Here is a 13,994-nt window from a genome sequence, read left to right as displayed (position 1 = left end):
TATATAAAGGAAAAGTGCCAACTGAAATGGAAAATAGGAACTTTTGACAGGCTCAATATGAAAGTCAAGGATTGTTCTGAATGATCCCACGTATCTTTGCCTGTTTCAGCTGGCAATTAAACTAGTCCTCTACAGCTAAGCTTCTCGGCGAAGACATCTTAGCAGACACATTCTACCCCTGCCAATAAACAAGACTTTCTGCATGGGGGGGTCTCTGATATTTATACAAAAGAATCAAATGCATATATCTAAATGCACATGTACTCAAAGATCAATTGTACTCAATAATATAATATGTGTGTTTTTCATCTTTAAAATTCCTGCAATAGTAGTTTTCCTTTGCAGGGTGAATTAGCAAAGTAGGAACAGATGAAGTCAATTGTCAGTTGTTCAAATGCAGGTCCATATTATAGAGACAGATCACAACCTTGGGGGCTGCTAATGTGGAAAGATAAATCCCTCCTCATAAAATGAGTATTAGTAGCAATCTGCACCAATGCATTTAATTTCACATAGCCTTGTAAATCTTCAGAGCTCGAAAGAGGTGCTTACTTCCTATTACCTCTCTCAGATCAGAAGGCTCAGGATCATCCTAAGAAATCCCTCTTTATTTTCCAAAACTGCTTTGCTTCATTCTAAAGAACTGTAGTGTCAACATTTAACAGAACTAGTCAACAGGGGTTTTAAGAAAATTAAAGGCGCAGCCAAGTCTAGACATCCCCAAATAAGTGGATGGTGCGTACATATCTTTGGTCCAGTTGTTCTGGCCACCTTCTTAATGGACAATTTGGATCGCTGCGCGGTCAATCCGCTTAATTGCCTCTGGGTTGGCCATTAAAACAAATTGAATGCGCTATGGCCAATTTGGTCATGTCATAAAGAAATGGCCTATAGGGCCCATCGAGAAGCAGAATTTCAGCCATTATTCGATTATATCTGATCAATGGAGACAGCCTGTATGGGAAATCCAGGAGGCAGAGTAGATCATATAGGAGCCCCCAGCCTACTCTGCTGACCACATTATTAGGATCACCTGTCAACAGCAATGAAATTAGCCAGGTGGTTGACAAAGCATCACCTTACTCTGTCCTGGGGAGAGAAAGTGCCTTGTGACTTTGCCTAAAATATCCAGTCAGCAAACCAACAGGTCATCTTTTCCACTTTGAGTCCTGAGTAATTTGAGAAGGAGAAAAAAAAATTCAAAATCTCCACTGGCTTCGACCTCTAATGTTGGTATAAAAATAGACCAGATGATGCATTCATTGTGATTAATGCTGGGTAAAGGTAATTTAAACGGGGCCTAATTTTCTTATTTTTCTAGATCTCATCTCCATGTACTGTACCGTTCCCTGCCTCTGCTTATCAGAGAGGTCTCGGGATCTACATTTGTGGCCTCCACTGCTGGGACTGTCATCTGAAGTCACCTTGGCCTTCAGCATCTTTGTGAAGTTAGACAAGAGGAATGACCTTTAATGAGGTATTGCTGGATTATACTTTCAATTTTTAAGCCAAGGAGAAATAACTGTGGGCAATATTTACTGAACATTTGTTATATGCTAGGTGCTGACCTCAGCATTTTAAATATATTGTCTCATTTAATTTTCAACTGACCCTGAGAAGTAGGTTCTGGTATCTCTACCGTATAGATGAGGCAACTGTTATTTGGAGTTTAATAACTAGTCAAGGTCAAGGTCATCCAATAGTGTCAGGATCAGAATATAACTCTTGGCCTGACTTCAAAGCTTGTACTCTCAAAAAACGTATTGTTCTAAATACCATTGGCTGCTCTCAGCCAGGGGTTCCAGGTTCATGGGTTGCTTATCAATGTGATAGGAATCAAAATGAGATGACTGCCACCAGGAAAGAGGAATTGTCACTATGCTAGTTGGGCTAGAGACCCCATACAAATATAAAATGCTGATGTTGGACACTGGGGGGTCATCATGCAGATAGGCCATACCAGTAAGAAGTAGTTTATGGCATATTGTGAGAAACCACAAGGGCATAGCTGGACCTGCCTCTCTCACACCAGCCATCTCCTAGGGATCAGTGGCATGATTTGCTTAGAAATGAAAAGAGCCGTAGTGGCTCTAAATGAGGAAAAGGAGTAGAAAAGTGGTGACATATGGCAGGGAAACAGAGCCACTAGTATACTGTCTGGGTTTAGTGGGGCATGTGGAATGCATCCGGGGTTGGAGGACTCAATTTGGGAAGAGGACTGAGCAGAAAGGGAGATGGCAAGATAAACATATTAGGTGAGTAGAGATATGTAGACACCAAGAGAAGAATGATGGTTAGAGATAGGGTAGATCTAGAGACTGATGGGAGAGTGGATGTGGATAGCCAACGAGCATATGTCTTAGCTCCAAGACTGTCACAGTTAACAACTTCCACCACCACCACTATGACCATTATCATTACTACCATCATCATCATCATCATCATCATCACTACCACCACCACTATTAGCACCACCTTCACTGCTACTCCAACAGAAACCACAAAGGTATCCAAATTATGGTGTGCTTTCTGTGGACCAGAGGTAGTGCTTGGTGTGTACTTATCTGATCCTCATAGCAACCATTTGCTTTCTTTAAAGATGAGAAAAGGGAGGTTTAGAGAATTCTAGAAATTTTCTGAAGGAAACAGTTACTAAAGTATAGAGTTATCCTTATCCCAGTAATTTTAACTATGTCAGAGAAGATAGAGACAGAAGAATTGGGCAGAGATAAACTAAATAAAATTCAAGCCTTCACTACTGTGGGTCAGTCTTTGGTGGAGCTGATCAGTATTTAGAGTCCCATCCAGCAATCCTAACCAAGCCTGAGACTTCATGTGTTTTGCTCAGTGTTTGGGTCCTGGTGGCAAGTTACCAGCATCTGGGAAGTCAGCTGTCAGGGTGGAGCCAGCCTGTAAGCCAACACTCTACTGGGTGTGGTCTGGTCTGTCTTTGGGAAGACCACTCTTTCCTCCCCCAGAAGCAACTTCTCCAAGCGGTTCACCACCTCACTTGGAGTCAGGTCGAGTATAGAAAGGGAATTATTTTCTAATGGCTGAATTATTTGCCTAGCTTCTTTGTTCCTCTCTGAGTATAGCTGACGTCCTCAGTGAGGACTCCAATGACCGACATGCATACAGCTTGACATACTGGTCTGTGTAATAAACATTTTATAATGTCTTCAGAAATCTGTTTATTTTCTCTTCTCTTTCTTGGCTAGAATTGTTTTTGTGTGTTTGGAAAGAGGGACTCTCTTCGTCATTTCTAGCTTAATGCTAGACTTCCACATATCTACAAACTCTGGGGGATAGGAGAGTGTTTGAGTTTCAGAAGCAGAAACTAATGCATAGGACATTTAGTTCAGTGTGTTTAGATGAGAAAACTGAGACCCAAATATTCAGAATGCGCAGACCTAACGGGAGGTAATTAAAAAAAATTTTTTTTACATATATTTTAAAGATTTTACTTTACTTGAGAGAGAGTGTTAGAGAGCAAAAGAGATAGAGCATGAGCTGGGAGTTGGGGGCAGAAGAGGGAGAGGGAGAAACAGACTCCCTGCTGAGCAGGGAGCCTGACGTGGGGTTCCATCCCAGGACCCTGAGATCATGACTTGAGCTGAAGGCAGATACTTAACTGACTGAGCTACCAAGGTGTCCCCAGAACTACTTTCAATAGAAGTTCCGCTAATGAATTTTAAATCATATGGGATTTAACAGTAGTCAATTACATGAAACTTTTCAGCGAAGCAATTACTACATAGAGTGAGAGATACCTATAGTGTCACTACCTAGAATGCCTTGCAAAGATTCTACTCCCCATATTTTCTTAGATAAAAGCATTAAAAGATTGGCAATCTTCATTTCAAGCTGTTCCTGGGGCCCTTTTCAAGGGTGAGGATGTTGTCATGGGCTCAGCTACGTGTGTTGTGTGTTAGGCAATAGGTAGGGGTCAGAGGATCGGGATATTTTAAGAGGGGTTTCTCCCTCTCTAAGCCAATAAATGATCATAAATGTTCTTTTATGGTCCTGGAATCATTCACCTTTTGGTTTTTGGGTAAAGTAGCATAATAAGTCAAAACACAGAGGTTGGAATCAAGAGACCAGCATTGGAGGCCTGTGCTCCACTGAACCATCTAGTTGACCTTGCAGGAGTCCTTTACCTTCACTGGGCCTTAGTTTCCTTATCTGCAAATGAGAGACTATGATACTCGATGCTGTTAGGATTAAATGAGATAAGAAACACAAAGCTTCAAAATGATGTGAAAGTCTAACACAATGCCCGACAAAATAAATACTTCATAAAATGACACAAACCAGACATTTAATAAACATGCTGGAAAACATGGGAGACTTAACTATTTACACAATTGGTGTAAGTCTTAAATCCAGAAGAAATCAGAATTGCAACATGCAATGAGGAATGCACTTTATTTGCTAAGTGAATATTAAAGACTTTGGAGAACCCCAAATAATTTTTTGTGTGAGCACAATGATTCTTCATTCCCGAAACCCACTACCCAGAGGCCCCCAGACTGGGGTGTGGTTTCTCATTGGTAGGGTTTTTCTTGACAAATGAGATGATAATGAGCACATTATCAAAATGACCTGTGTTGGTGCTTAGGTGGTGTCATGTCCCTTGAGAGAAGGGTGGATAGATATATCAAGACTTGGGGGCCCACAGGTTTGGCTACGTGACAGCGGATCCCCAGCACCCAGTCTGGCTAGACTGGTTCCAGAGGAATTAACTAATCTGAGAAAGCCACTACCCTAATGTGAGTCTGGGCCCAGCTGCTGGCTGCTCAAGCTCCTCTCCTTCTGGATTAGTCATTCAGAACCAGCTTGGGCACCCTGCCTGTCTATCCTTTCTGCAAAACCTGTGGTGGGCTACCAGAACCCCACAAAACTCCTCACCCTGTCATTCAAGCCCTTCCTGCGGAGGCTCACGGCTTTGCTGTCTTGCCAATGCATCGCTTGTGCACCAGCTAGCCTTTCTCTTCAGTGCCCTCTGACCTCCCCAGTGTGGACATCACTGCCAGAGATCCTTATCTGGAGTTGGTCCTCAGTTGCCACCTCTTCTTTTCCCTGATATAATCCCACATAGCCATCACACACTGCTTTAAACATCTCTTATTCTAAGAAGATGTTCGGCATCCAAGCTCCATTGATTTCCTTAACGATTCCATCTCCATTCTTAGGGACCTATCCATATATTGTGGATAATAATGCCAGTGTCATTGGATCGTTGCTCCCCAGGGCAGGGACCGGGGCTGACTCATCTCGGAATCCCTGGCACCTGGTAAGGTGTGTGTTGTGCAGAAAACATTCGGTCCATAAGGAGCAACTGGCCGCATGGAGGGAGTCCCCGCTTCTCCCATCCCCGTTGCATGTTTCCCATTTATCTTCTGAATTCTTTGAAATGTGTTGGGATTGCTGCACAGAAAGTAGCCCTCTTTATCACCTTAGGGAAAGGATACCCAGCCAAAGGATACCCACCTTTGGGAAGGTGTCCAAAGCATATTAACCCTTTGTATTAGCCCCAAGGCTGCCATAACAAATTCCCACAAAGTGGTTTAGAACAACAGAAACTTACTCTCTCACAGTTCTGAGGGCTGGCAATCCCAAATCAACATGTTGGCAGGGCCCAGCTCTCTCTGAAGCCTGGATGGGAGGATCTGTCCGACGCCTTTTTCTTAGCTTCTACTGTTGCTGGTAAGGCATTCCTTGGTTTTCCTTGTAATTTCTGCCTCCGAGGTCACATGGCATTCTTCCTGTGTGTCTTCACATCATCTCCCTCTAAGAGTGTCTGTGTCTTCACGAGGCATTTGTTTGTGTGTCTGTCTCAGTGTTTCTTCTTCGTTTTTTTGGTTTTTTTTGTGTTTTTTTAAGATTTTATTTGAGAGAGAGAGAGCGAGAGCGAGAGAGAGCACGAGCAGGGGGAGGAGCAGAGGGAGAAGCAGGCTCCCCACTGAACAGGGAGCCCCATGTGGCGCTCCATCCCAGGCCTGGGATCATGACCTGAGCCAAAGGCAGACACTTCACCAACTGAGTCCCCCATGCACCCCTCTCCTCCTTTATCTTGGGAGGACACAGTCATATTAGGTTAAGGGGCACCTCTACTCCAGTGTGACTTCATCATAACTCGCATCTCAATTCTATCTGCAAAGAACCTTTTCCAAATAAGGTCACATCTGCCAGCATTAGGACTTCTGCATTCCTTTTGGAGACACAATTCAACCCACAACAGCCTTGGACTAATTACTCCCCTGCTCAGAGGCTTAGTTTCCCCATCTGTCAAAGGGGGATAATCTTGCCCACCTCACTGAGGCCTGGTGGGGATTAAATGAGATAAAGCTTAGTGCCCTGTACACAGGACGGCTTAGCTATGTCTGTCTTCCTCTGGACTAGAAAGGAATCATATATGGACAATAAAAGAAGTTGTAGTAGGTAGAATTTTGGTCCATAGGGCAAATAGAGGCACAACACTCTATCCATTACGGCAGAGCCACTTCCTCCCAACTGGGGGATTTTTCTTTGTGGTTAGATTATCTGCTAAACTTACTCTTCTCTATGCAGGACACAGGGGCAAGACTTGGTCAACTGATTCTAATAAAAGTTTCGGGTGATCCTAGGACACAAGGCCAAGATATGTGTCTTTGGCTGGCTACTTCTGTCATGAGTGGTTATTTTTTCATGGTCAAAACAAATAAATACATAAAAAGTGCCTAAAACCTATAGGGAATCAAGTTTCTAAACTGTTTTCTTGTGGCTGACTTCTGAATCACAGTTTAGTAATTAAAAGAAGAAAACGCCAAGTTGTACTCGGCAATGAAACATAAATTGTACCTTTGTAAAGGTCAAATACTAGTTGTGATTAACCAGACGAGTCACACTTTATCCTGGTTAAAACAATACTGAAGTTTAAGACTATTTATAGGATTCCACACCCCCTATCCGACCCTCTTCCTTGCAGAAGTTCACCGATGGAATCTGAAGTGGGGTTTTATTATTTTTTTTCTTTCAATTTGTGAGATGATTTCCATATACTGTGGTTTGGCAGTCTGCACTTGAACGATACTATAGCATTATCAGGGTGCCGACAGCTGCTCTAGAATAAACAAGCAGTGATGCATTGAGCTGGCAAGTCTATATGGTTTGGAAAATAAAATGAAATAAAATAAAAACATTTGTTATCATTTTTGGAGTTTTTGAACACAACCAGCTTCAGCACCACATTGGTGCCTCGCATGACTTTCTTTTTAAAAAAAATTATAAACGGGAACATTTTGTTTTGCTAGGAAGAGTGGTTTACTGTGTGGATGGGGGGAGAAGGCTCGATTTCTAGCAGATGTTGCTCATCTCTTGTTCAGGGTCCCGTGATGGCTCTGATTTGGCCAAATCCCAATGGCTGGATTGGGGGAAGCCAATGAAATCTTCTGCTTATCATCCCAGCCACTGCAGAGCACTGGCACTCACTGCAAACCCTGGCCTTCCAGCTCATGGAGTAGGAAATCCCCACCCCACCCCAATGCCCTAGGAGACTGTGCTGAGGGCTGATCTGGGAACTGGACACCTGAAAAGTTACAGGAGCTCTTTCTTCCAGAAAAGGGAATTACAGGATTGTGTTTGGTATCATAAGGTCATATGCTTTTATTTTAAAATGTAGTAGTAATAGTAACACTGAAGACTAACAATCATGGCAATTAAGGCCGGCTTTTATAAAACACTTTCCTATTTACAAAGCCCCTGGGATTACATAGTCCCGTTTGGGGTCACCGGCATCAATCTCTACTCTTACCCCACTTTCTAAAGATATAACCTTGCCTCTGCTTGTCCACCTCTACAGATTTCTCACGCATAAAGGGGGTACTAGAGCTCCTACTCGGGGCGTCTACTTATGAAGCTTTCTGATAATCAGTTCTATGAATGGAAACCAAACATACAAGAAGACCCTTCCTCTTCCCAATGTCACATAGAATGCTTTGCTTTTGGAGAGAAGGCACTCGTTCATTGTAACCATATTGCTTCTTTCATCTTATCTGAAGCCCTGATATACAGTTTCACGTGCCTTTAAATTTTTCATAAAAGTGGAAAATGAATAATTATACAACACATGCAGATTTAAAAGTGGAAGGGATGTAAACTCCATGAGAGCAGAGACTTGGCTGTCTATTGCTCTCTTAACCCTAGTGCTGGGCAGGGGGCTGGGACTGGGTGCATAAACCAGCTCACTTCTCTGACCTTCAGTTTTCACGCAGCTAAAATGGAAACTGGATTTCCTACATCAGAGTGTTGGCACATAATAAGAGCTCAATAAATATGGCTTGGATGAATAAATAAATAAATGGGTGTGCAATCTGGGGAGAGAGAATGGATAGCAGTGTGGTATTCGGCATGAATATGCTGACAAATTGAGAAAAAAAAATGAAGTTCTGATTTGTAGCAATTAACAGTTTTCCTGGTGAAAATGTTCCCACCCTGGCTGATTTCACACTGATTTGGGAAGAGATGTGCTCAGTCAGCTCCAGGGAGCTAGGCCCTCCACTAGTGTACCTTTGGCTGGGGGGTAAATGGTGGGAAACCCGTCTCATTTCCTGTTTGTTTTCAGGAAGCTTCTTGCAACTGGGCAGGAAGGTTTGGGGACTTCCAGATTGCTTGATTTTAAATAATCCTAATTCTCTAGTCGACATCCAAACATTTCCCTTTACTTTGGCAGAGGAGAGAGAAGGGCATGAGCTGCCAGGTGGTAGGTGTGAATAGACAATGTGGTGGGCCTACAGGTTGACCATTAGTTGTGATTATCCTGTAGAGATGTGTGTCCTATTACTGTTCACTGCTGTCGTAGTCTTGGGAAGCCCTCCCTCCGGGCTCCCTGATGTCTGCAGTGATTAACCCAGGCCCTGGGGAGCGGCCCACGCCAGTGGCACCTTTGTGATTCCTGGCATTTCCCAGGTTTTACAAAGGCCCCAGGGTGTTTTTTTTTTTTTTTTTTGTATTCTTCCCAAGAATCATTTCCTACCACTTAGATCTAGTATTTCCCATCCTCTCTTGCAAAATTGCAAGGAGAGGCATCAGCACATCTTTGTACAGTAGGAGAATATATTTGGAATGCTTATTTCTGAGGGCTGTTGAAGACGAGGACAAATTTTACACCACACAGAAGGACTGACAATAAATTCAGGAGTGGCAAATGGAACCACTGTTCTGTTTCCCTCTCAGTAAATAAATAGCTGCAAAACCTGTACTCCAATACCAGAGCGTCAAATCCATGGCGCCCGTTGATTAACAATGAAAACGTCTTTGTGAAAACAATACATTTAGAAGAGTCCTAGGGCTCGCACCAGAAGCTGACTCGGAAGGTTTATTTTAATGTAGCACAAATCAGAGCGAACTATGTGAAAAGAGAGTTCTGTTTCTCCCCGAAGATGCCACTTGTTTCTCCTCCCAGAGATATGTCTTCCAAACTCATTGCCAAATGTGCAAGCTGAGCCAGTTGCATGGTGGCTGCATTGCCCTCCTCAAGACCCCAGGGCCCACCAGGAGCCCAGAGAGGGCTTGGGACCTGGTGCAAGGGCAGGGCCAGAAATCCTGTTCTTGAGAGAGACATCTGCAACATAGTGAGGAGCTCCTCAGGGCTTTATATTTTCTTTTTGCACCAATGAACCCCCACATTCATGTCCGGGCATACAGAGATGGAGGTTTGGAAGGAAAGCATACAGCATTTAATGATTTGGGAGCCCATTTGTAGCCTGGGGAATGATATCTAGTTAATAAGGACAGGGCATAGATTGATACACAGTAACCACATCAGAAGGAAAACAAGAACAGTATTCGAAGGAGAAGGGGAAAAGGACAGAAAGAGGGGGAAGAAGGGAGGAAAGTAAGAAAAGGAAGCAAAGAAAGGTTATGGTAGAAAGTTTTGCTGCCCTTCATAAACATGTATTTGCACACGCTGTCCCTTTCTTTTAGAATGCCATTCTTCCCTTTTTTCATCTGGCTAACCCCGACTCAACCCTTGGACCTCACCCTAAGTGCTATTTCTTCAGGAGAACCTTTCATGAACCCCAAGACTGGGCCAGGTCCCCATGTTATGGGGTCTGACAAAGCCCTCTTCTTTTCTTTGTAAGGTCTCATATGACTATGATGATTGTACATATATCTTGTGAATGTGATTATTCATTACATGCCTGACTCCCCTACACACCTGAAGTTCTAAACTAGTGAGATCCCCAAAGCCTGTGGCCATCCTTACCTCTGAACAGGAGCATCAAAACACCCACTGAGGGCCCCGGGTGGCTCAGTGGTTGACTGCCTGCCTTTGACTCAGGTCATGATCCCAGGGGTCCTGGAATCGAGTTCTGCATCAGGCTCCCTACAGGGAGCCTGCTTTTCCCTCTGCCTGTGTCTCTGCTTCTCTTTCTCTGTGTCTCTCATGAATAAATAAATAAAATCTTTAAAAAAAAATACACCCATTGAGTAGGTAGGTGATGAATAAACAGATATTTACGATAAAAATATATTTTATTATCTGAGCCTTGCTGGCTCTGCTGTCCACATAGCCCTGTCCACATGCAAGCACCTCATGCCAACCCGGTGAGATAACCAGGAAAGGGAGTCATTGGCCCCCTACTTTACATGCTATTTCTCAAGTCCTAAGAGTGTCATTGACTTGCCAAGGAGTATCATCAACAGAAGGGAGGCAGGCCTTGGACAAGATAACAGGATGTGGTCTTTCACCATCAGGGTCCCTCCTACAGTCCCTGCTGCCCAGTGGATAGGTCTTGCTGCAGAAGGGGAAGGGGACGGTTGTGAGTCTGGGGGAGGGCAATAGAAAGGCAGAAAGAGTAGCCATGACAGAAAAGATTTATTCCTGCCTTCTCCTTTCTTCTTGCATTAAGGACAAGCGTCGCCTGAACACGTAAGCACAAATGGGAACATGATGAGGCATCACTTTTTCCGGGGCTGTGACTAACTCCTCAGGGGAGCAGAAGAAGCTGTCCCTCTGAGTTAGCTCTTGACGATTCCCTCACATTCCCTGCTGCAGGAAAGCCTTGCCAATCAACCCTGGGCTTCCTCTGTAAGCTGTATTCATTCATTCACTCCACAAATATTTTTCAAGGATCAGCCACGTGCCAGGCATCGAGCTCAGAATGATAGGTGTGGATTGAGTGAGGCCTGTAGGCTCATCAGCTGACCCTAGTTCCTGGGGTGAGGGACTCTCTATGTGCAAACCTAGACAGTTGGCCACCCTATTTTGCATATGAGCTTAGGGTATAGAGTAACTTGTTGTATGGAGTGCAGTTCCCAAGAACCACTTACACGGAGGTCACCTGAAGTGTTTGCTTTTAGTGTGCATTTTAGCAAAGTCCCAGGCCCTGCTCCACACCAGTGATTCCAAACCTTCTGGGAGCAGGTCTAAGAATTTGCATTTAATAGACCCCCCCCCCAAGTTTTTATTATGCATATTTAAGTTTGAAAATAGCTGAACTAGTGCATAAGGGCATAGACTTTGAAGTCACTCAGACTTCAATCCAAACTCCTACCACTGAAGACCTATGTGAATTTTCATGAATTATATAATCAATATGGGCTTAGGTTTCCTTACTTGTAAAATGGGTCTGATAATGCTATCTTTATAGTGTTCTTAAAGGGACTGAATGTTAAAAATGGATTAAAGTCTTAAATGATATCAGCAGTAGAATTAACTGTGCATCAAATTATCACGATCAAGGCTGAGACTGTTGCCGTGGTAGCTGGAGTCATGGGCTTCCTGCCCCTGGTCTTAGGATGGTTCTATCCTTTTTGACACAACAGACTAAAACAAGACTTCATCAGCCTCATTACAGAAACGCACTTGCTACAGAAATACCTCTTTCCTTTCTGCCATTTTCCCAAGTGCACCAAGAGCTTCTTCTGGCTTCTAGAAGAGGTCATGCTCTTTCCCACATCTAGAACCTCACATAATGCCGTTCATTGTTTGTATCTGAAATGTATCATTTCCCTAGCCCGGTGATTTATTATTCATTCTTCAAAACCCAGCTAAAGTATCTCCTCTTTTGAGAAATTATCTCAGCTCTTCCTGCTGCTCAACTCCCTATGTTTTCTATCTAGCTAGGCATAAAACAAATGATGACAAGAAAATATGATGTCTTCCCCCAATTAATATGGGCTCTACTTTACTCAAGTACATCAGGGGTTACAAATTATAGTCCATGGACAAACGCAGTTTGCTATATGTATTTATAAAGTTTTACTGGCACAGTCACCTTCATCTGTGGCATCTTTTGCACTACAATGACAAAGTTGAGTAGTTGTGACAGAGATCTTGTGGCCCACAATCTAAAATACTCATTTTCCAGGCTTTTACAGAAAATATTTGTGGATTATTGACCCATATAATGGCCTCAGAGTCTAGTATATGACATACCATATAGTAGAGGCTCAATAGGTATTTTGGATAGACGGATCAGTACATCAGTGGATAGTTATGACTCTGTCATTGGCAGGACAAACTGTCTTCTTTCAATGCATTCTTCTTTAGGTCAAGGAGAGTTCTAGTCACACCTGGCCCCTCATGCTTCGGTTCACAAAATGGCAGAGAATACTCAGGCCAAAGGGTCATCAAAAAGGCTAAGCTACTTTTACCTGCTTCCTTTCCCCCATTTTGTTTTTAAGCAAATATCAAGAGATGATTGGGATTAGGCATCCAAGAAACTTTTCCCAGGCTTACTCACCCAGCCCCTACCTTCCCACTAAGACTCACTAGGAGGGTGGTGAAGTGCACGGCAAGAGCAACTATAGTGACTGCCTTTCACCTTTACCTTTGCCTTCACAGAGTCCCTCTCTCTTTTCCACTAACTCACTCTGCTTACTCTAGAGTGCCCAGGACAATTCTGTGTACAGAGTGGACAATCTACCAACTCCTAATGATCGAGGAGCAGCAAATCCTCGGGAGATGGTGAGAGGATGAGTGTAACAATTCATTTTTCAACTAAAAATAAAACAGAAAGTCCAACGCAGAGATGAGGCAGCGTGTGGTGGTTGCCAGAAGAATCACTTGTCAGCCATCAGGGGACACTGAGGTTGGTCCAAGAACACACGTGATATTGTTCCTTCACAGCAGCTCAGAGACCTGCACATGAGCTCAGGTTTGGGAGCCGCAAGTAGATTAAAGTCTTAGTATGATATCTGGAATAGAATTAATTGTGCACTAAATTATCCTGACCAAGGCTGAGACTGTTCCTGGTAGTCTATTCCATCTCTGGCTCCTGCCTCTGGTTGAGGTCTGGGTAAGGCCAGGCAGGTGAAGGGTGGAACAGTGGGGATGCTTACATCATAATACAGAATCACCTAGAATATAGAGAAAGTCAATATCCTACTGAAAAGCAAAGTTCCCCATCAAAGTGATCATGAATTTCTTTGGATACTGAGATGTCTTCAGGGATGAGAAAAAGCAAAGAAGAAAGGCCTGTGGCCAGAAGGGCCAGACAGAAATGGGAGCCAGTTTTCATTCTGAGACACCAGACTGCTTCCTGTCAGATACCACAGCTGTGGGAGAGTGGGGAGCAGAAGCAGGTTGAAGCTGGGCCAGACCTCAGGAAAACTCTCCTCTAAGCCCCTGTTTTTCACCTGAGGACATGGAGGCCCGGAAACCTGAAAGAATTTACATGACACTTCAGTGACAGCCCCAAGCCTGGCACCCAGATGGCCTGTCCCCAAACAGCATATTCACTTCTTTGTTTGTTTGCTTGCCTTTTTGTTTTTTGGCCTTGGTGCTACTCACATAGACTTTCAGGGGCTCATCTCCAATTAGAGAATGATCTGGAAATGATAAATCTAATGTCAGGCCTACGGGGAATGTAGAGGAAATGTTTGCTGGAGATAGTGCAGGGTGAAAGGGGAAGGGGGAGCATGAGCTCTTGAGCAGTGTAAAGAAAATGCTTTGTAGGTAAGCATTACACAGTCTTACAGTCAACCAAAAGTTGGTCAAATATTTAGCA

At 43.6% G+C, this 13,994-nt stretch overlaps 1 long non-coding RNA gene across 3 annotated transcripts in view; it reads left to right on the top strand.

Annotated features, from left to right (window-relative positions):
- The window catches only part of LOC121499335, a 46,153-nt gene that overhangs the window by 16,620 nt on the left and 15,539 nt on the right, over positions 1 to 13,994 (top strand). For all 3 annotated transcript variants that reach the window (XR_005990096.1, XR_005990098.1, XR_005990097.1), the window contains exon 3: positions 1,322 to 1,477. This is a non-coding gene — a long non-coding RNA (uncharacterized LOC121499335). The remainder of the gene's footprint in view (positions 1 to 1,321; positions 1,478 to 13,994) is intronic.

This window comes from Vulpes lagopus, chromosome 10 (assembly GCF_018345385.1).
Source record: "Vulpes lagopus strain Blue_001 chromosome 10, ASM1834538v1, whole genome shotgun sequence".
Taxonomy (NCBI): domain Eukaryota; kingdom Metazoa; phylum Chordata; class Mammalia; order Carnivora; family Canidae; genus Vulpes; species Vulpes lagopus.
The sequence above is the reverse complement of the archived record's forward strand: the minus strand, read 5'-3'. Positions and strand labels throughout refer to the sequence as shown.